General features: G+C 38.7%; 1 pseudogene across 1 annotated transcript; it reads right to left on the bottom strand.

The window, feature by feature from the left end:
• Positions 1 to 2841: 2841 nt before the first annotated feature.
• Positions 2842 to 6194, bottom strand: LOC114304739 (uncharacterized; annotated as a pseudogene). Its single transcript, XR_014335877.1, has 3 exons — positions 5201 to 6194; positions 3420 to 5170; positions 2842 to 3194 (listed from the first exon to the last, which is right to left on the bottom strand). The product of XR_014335877.1 is annotated as an uncharacterized LOC114304739 (transcript).
• Between the last annotated feature and the right edge of the window lie 332 nt (positions 6195 to 6526).

Here is a 6526-nt window from a genome sequence, read left to right as displayed (position 1 = left end):
AAGATTGAGATTGGGTCATGAAACTGTTATGAATATGATTATGCTCCTGTTAAAGAGTGAAAACTACTGTTATGTTAAGCGTTATCTCTGTTGCCGTATGTTAACTCGAGTTTAGAGGACTAAACTCTTTATAAGGAGGGGAGACTGTAACAACCCTCACACTGTTTACCGACTAATGACTGACTGATTACTGTTAAACTGAATTGATCATGACTGATAATTGAGCTGATTAAAAGTACTGAATTGACTGACTGGAGTCTGGAATTAATTGACTGACCGTATCTGTTTAAATGCATAACCTATCTGTTTGACTGTATGATTATCTGTTCATGCTTATATGTTTAAACTGCTAATTGAAGGCCTTATCGGCGGCCGAATCCGGAATTGATTAGTGTTTTATGATCGTCATAATTACTGTAATTTTATGGAATATTTACCCGAAAACTGATTAGGTATGATTAAATTAGATTAAAATAAGCTAATAAAAGAGTTGGACTTATTTACCATTTTGCCACATGAGTGGAGTGGCCCACTACTCGAGTCATCTTTGATTCTCATTACACTCACATAACACATTTTCATCAATCCTTGTGTTGCCTCTAACCGACCAAGAAGAGAGTTAGAGAGAGAGAGAGAATTGTTCTTGTTGATTTAGCTTGAGAATCTTGAAGAATTGAAGGAGTTTTTGTACATTTGAGCTTCCCTATCCTAAATACAAGACTAAAGGTAGCTCCATTGTCTTCTTGTTCATGTTTTGAGTTGTTCTTGCATGATTCATGCTTCATTGTAGAACTAAGTCATGAATTGGTTCATTGTTGTTGAATTAAAGCTTAATGGTTGCATGCATGTACATATATTGAAGTTTTGAGGTTGTAGTTCATAATACCTCACATGCATGTCCATCTTTTGGTCATACTCCATGAGTTCATCTTGTTTTTGAAGGTTTGAGCTCTTTTGAAACAACACTAAAGCTTTGAAGATGATTTAAGATCATGCATGTCACATTTGAGTTGTTGTTCTTGAAACTTGGTTTGAAATCATGTTTAATTGAACTACCTTTGGGCTTTGATTTCTCAAATTGATCCTTGAAACATGCTATACTATGAGTTTTGAAGTGTTTTCCAGAAAATTAGCCCAAAAGGATCGAATTTGATGCATTGGAACTTGATTTGAGCATTGGAGTTCAAATCTGGATTTTCCAGATTTTGGTCTCCCGCTCGAGCGGGGGAAAGTGGCGCTCGAGCGGGGAATTCGAGCTCCCAGCATCTTGCACTGTTTTACAGTCCGCTCGAGCGGAGTAATGTACGCTCGAGCGGAGACCTTTGTTGCATGACCGCTCGAGCGATGAAACTTGAGCTCGAGCGGGACTCTGTTTTTCTGAAAATGTTTTAAATGTGCATCTTTGCATCCTTATCCCATTCTAGGCGTTCTTAGGCCTAGTTTAAGACATCTTGTTGAGGATATAGATGTAGAACACGCCGAGGCATTAGGGATTAAGTTGTTAATCTTTCCCAACTGTGTAGCTTAGTGTGTGTTCGATCTGTTGACTGTGTAGGGTTGACTTCCGAGGAGACGCTCTAGCTTACTATAGCCCAGAACTCTGTGAGTAACATTTGTGTAAAGATATGTTCAAAATGATTATCTTCTGAACAATTAAACTGAACTGTTTCTGAACTGTTATTGTTAACTGAATGAATGAATGTATGACTTATATTCTGAACTGTATTGTGGCATCCTTAGCAACTACTGCTTACTGTTACTGTTACTGTTACAGAGATCTCTGTCGGTTCCCATGTTGGAACCACTACTGTTTACTGATATGATGGCCATCATTCACTGTTTGGTCTATTAAGACCCGGTCTATTAAGACCTACTGTACTGTTTAGCTACTGGATGTACCACATATGACTGTTATAATCTGTGAAACTTGGAGCAAAGTGCTGCACGGAACTAAGTGCTACAAAGTGAGCCACCTCTAGAATCTGTGCGAGACACCTCTTGAATCCATAAGAACTGTACTGTTACTGTTACTGCTACTGTACTGCTACTGTTACTGCTACTGTTACTGTTACTGTTACTGCTACTGTTACTGTACTGCTACTGTACTGTTACTGTTACTGTTACTGCTACTGTACTGTTACTGTTACTGCTACTGTTACTGCTACTGTACTGTTACTGTTACTACTACTGTACTGCTACTGTACTGTTACTATATTGTTACCGTTACTGCTACTGTACTGACACTGCTACTAGTACTGCTAACGGATGTGCCACGTACGATTACTATGATTTCTAAATGACTGTTACGGCATCAATATGAGCCACAAACTGACTGGCCGATATATTGAATCAATGAACTGTTTAAATATTGAAAAGACATTCATCCCAAACCTCTTTACGCATTATGTTATTCACTGGGCTTTAGCTCACTGTTTATATATATATGTAGGTGCTCAGCCACCAGATCGGAGCTAGGAGCGTGGGTTAGACTCCAGTTTTGTCAAGCCAGCCTTTGTGCCTCACTGCGAGGTTCCGAGTTGCCATGCTATGGCTTTGGGGTGTTTTGTTTGTTTCCCCCGTCTGTCTCCATACTGTTTGGATTACTGTATAGACTGTCAGTTGCTAACTGTACTGTTATCAAGGGATTAGGTCCCTGTACTGTGTGACTGTAAATTCTGTATAGACTGTACTGTTTGCGTATGTATGAATGCATGAAAAATCTTTTTGGCATACAGACTGTCACAGCTCATTGGACATTGTTTAATTACTGTATTGGCTTCTGCCAGGCCCTGTACTCTGTTTTACTGTATTACTGTTAAGCAGGCCTTCGGTAATCTCGGATTACTGGCCGGTTACGGTGCTAAACCCATAGGGCCGGGTTTGGGTCGTGACAGTCTTCTTGCATACAAGCAACTCTTGAGATACGCATAGCATTGTTGGACAAGATCTCGGCTCAGAACGCACACATGCAAGTGCCACTATAGCAACTAGAACAATGTTCTTTACAACCACTGGATTAGTTGAATGCGGAATGCGAGAGTCTAAGACATCAATTAGCATTAAGTTTTGTGTAGACGGTGATGCTAGTGATGAGAGAAGTTCTCCCGGATGCCTTCCCATGATTGTTTCTAGTGCTACTACCCCAAAGCTATAAACATCACACTTTTCAATCACAACCATTGTGTAGGCAAGTTCTGCACAAACAAAAAGATTAATGAAAGAAACTCTATATTTTCACTTTCTATTTTAAAGCAAGTTAATGACAAATAATTATGTGAAATATTTATCTATCATTGACTTAAGATAAAAAATTGTTAGCCACTAAATATAAATGTCGCTAAAAATAATTAGAATAGTTTTTTTTTTTCCTCTTTTTATTGGAAAAATAAATACATATAGAGGAAAAATATTGTTGTTACCTGGGGCAATATATCCGTAAGTGCCTGCAATTATGGTTTGATTCGATGAATCGGATATAACAATCTAGCAGTGCCAAAGTCGCCAATGAAAGCCTTCATTTCAGAGTTCAACAAAATGTTGTACGTTGATATGTCTCGATGAACAATAGGTGGGGTGCAATCATGATGCAGGTACGATAGAGCATGTGCTATTGATTTAACGATGTTTACCCTTTGAGTCCATCCTAATTCAACAGCTTCGACCTCAATTCTCAGGGCACAAAACAAGCTTCCCCTTTCCATGTACTCATACACCAAGAACATGCATCTATTGTGCAAACAGAACCCATAAAGCTTCACTATGTTTCGATGTCCTATGTTACTTAACATTTGCACCTCATTTCTAAAACTCTTGTCAAAAGCAGGCTCCTCTGCTTCGAAACGATGGAGCTTCTTCAAGGCAACTACTTTGCCACTTGGCAACTGAGCTCTATACACGCTGCCATAACCGCCAGTTCCAATGCAGTATTTGATGTCAAAGTCGTTTGTTTCTTTGATGATATCTTCATATGCAATTCTTCCATCATAATTCCATATCGAGCAAATATCCCCATTTTTCATGGCTTTTGCCTTAGTTTGTTTTTTATGGGTCTTGCGATAGAGAAAACACCCAAATGTAAGTAAACCAACGAAACTGTGATAAAGAGAGAAATGAGGAGAGTAAGCATCACTATTCTTTTCTTGGAAGAATTTATGCCTTTACAGCAGGTAGTCTTGTTAATTGCCTGTGACAGGACTTGTGATGGGGGTGGACAATCATATCCATATTGTGGGATTTGACCGTTGAGAGGATTGTATGACAAGTCAAGACCTTTTATGGAGTAAACACTGCATGAGACTTTGCCAGAGAAATCATTGTGGGAGAGATTTAAGTACTGTAATTGTGACAAATATGCAAATTCGGTTGGTATTGTTCCATTCAAATAATTGTCATTCAATCGTAAGTACTCCAAATCTTTAAGCTGTTCTAGCTTTTTTAGGATAGGCTCGTTAAGAAAATTATGAGAGAGGTCCAGATACTGAAAGCTATTGGGAACTTCAATTGGTGGTAGTTCGCCTGAAAGTTGGTTTGATGACAAATCGAGATGCCTAAGGTTGGATAAAAGCCCAAGTTCAACGGGTATGGTGTCATTAACTTGATTTGAAGATGCATCAAAAAAGTTCAAGTTAATCAACTTACCTATTGAAGATGGGATCTTACCTGTAAGGAGGTTATGGCTAAGGTTTAATCGTGCCAGTTGCATCAAATCTCCCATCTCTAGAGGGATGGAACCATTGAATCGATTTGAAGAAAGACGTAGATCGGTCAAATTGGTCAAATGACCAATAGATGAAGGGATTGGACCACTAAGAATGTTATTGTCCATAAACAAATAAATCAAGTTCTTTAGCTTTTCTATTTCTTGAGGGATGGAACCATTGAATCGATTTGAAGAAAGATTTAGATCGGTCATATTGGTCAAATAAGCAATAGATGAAGGGATTGGACCACTAAGAATGTTATTGTCCATAAACATATAAATCAAGTTCTTTAGTTTTCCTATTTCTTGAGGGATGGAACCATTGAATCGATTTGATGAGAGAGAAAGATAGGTTAGATTAGTCAATTGACCAATAGATGAAGGGATTGGACCACTAAGAATGTTATCGGTCATAAACATATAAACCAAGTTCTTTAGCATTCCTATTTCTTGAGGGATAGAACCATTGAGTCGATTTCAAGAGAGAGAGAGAGAGATCAGATTAGTCAATTGACTAATAGATGAAGGGATTGGACCACCAAGAATGTTATGACTCATAGACATATAAACCAAGTTCTCTAGCATTTCTATTTCTTGAGGGAAGGAGCCGTTGAGTCGGTTTGACGAAAGATGGAGAAAGGTCAGATTAGTCAATTGACCAATAGAGGAAGGGATTGAACCAATAAGGGTACTATCACCAATATCCATATGCACCAAATTCTTTAACTGACCAATACATGAAGGGATTGGACCAGTGATATTAGTATAATATATGTGAAGTTCTACTAGTTGGGTGAGGTTTCCCAGGGTAAGAGGTAGCAAACCTTCAAGATTTTTGTTGAAAGAGAGGTCAAGGATGGTGAGCTTTGACAGAGTACAAATTTCCTCGGGGACGCTTCCAGTTAAGTTCCAGTCACTGAGAACGAGATCTTCAAGGTTTGGGAAGGAAGTGCAATCCATGTTTTCAAGCTTTCGGTGGGGGGAAGAATAAGAATAAGAAGAATAAATCTGAATGACACTTCCTGCCCGATTACAAGTGATGCCTCCCAAGTGACAATGATTTGCAGAAGAAAAGTTTCCCCACCAACCGTTATTGAGTAGAGCTTTGGCCTCTAACGATGATAATGATGATGAATTCACAGTTGCTGGCACAAAGAAAATATTAGTAGCCGCAATGCACAGTGCTACGAGTAGAGCAGAATAAAAAGAAGAAGAGGATACGTTATTTTTACTCATAATTGATGTATGTATGGGACTTTGTAACTCAAACATAATGGGAGCATGTATGCAATACAATGCATACTCAGATCAGAGCTGCAGCAGGCTTTTTAAAAATATTGATGTCAGACTCACGACATGGACCCAGGCACAGGGAGTCAGTGAAGCCAGAGAGTCTTTGTAACTATTTCAGTCTTCCTCTCTCGGCGTAATTGTGGCGAAAATTGTACCAAGTTTCCTACTAGCTTCCTCAATGTCGAAATCATGATTCATGACTTGAGAGAGCCATTGATGAATGAATTAGGGACATATCAAACAGTCCACATTCATTTAACCTTGCTTGGGCACAGCTTTTGATTTTTCACAAAAAAAAGTGAGAAAATGTGCATAGCGTGCTATGATAACTCTCTCAACTTCGATTGATAAAAGACACAGAAAAAGTTAGGCTGTACAACACACCACAGAAGACGGCAAATATAGTACTAGCTTGAGAGTAAAATGTTACAGGAAAGAGCTGTATCGAGTTAGCTTGAGAGTAAAATGTTATAGGAAAAAGCTGTATCAAGTATGGTTCATTATAGTGTTTCCGAGCCATTTCCATAGTGTACC

This window comes from Camellia sinensis, chromosome 1, assembly GCF_055761805.1.
Source record: "Camellia sinensis isolate YWXY chromosome 1, ASM5576180v1, whole genome shotgun sequence".
Taxonomy (NCBI): domain Eukaryota; kingdom Viridiplantae; phylum Streptophyta; class Magnoliopsida; order Ericales; family Theaceae; genus Camellia; species Camellia sinensis.
This window is presented reverse-complemented; position numbering and strand designations above follow the sequence as displayed.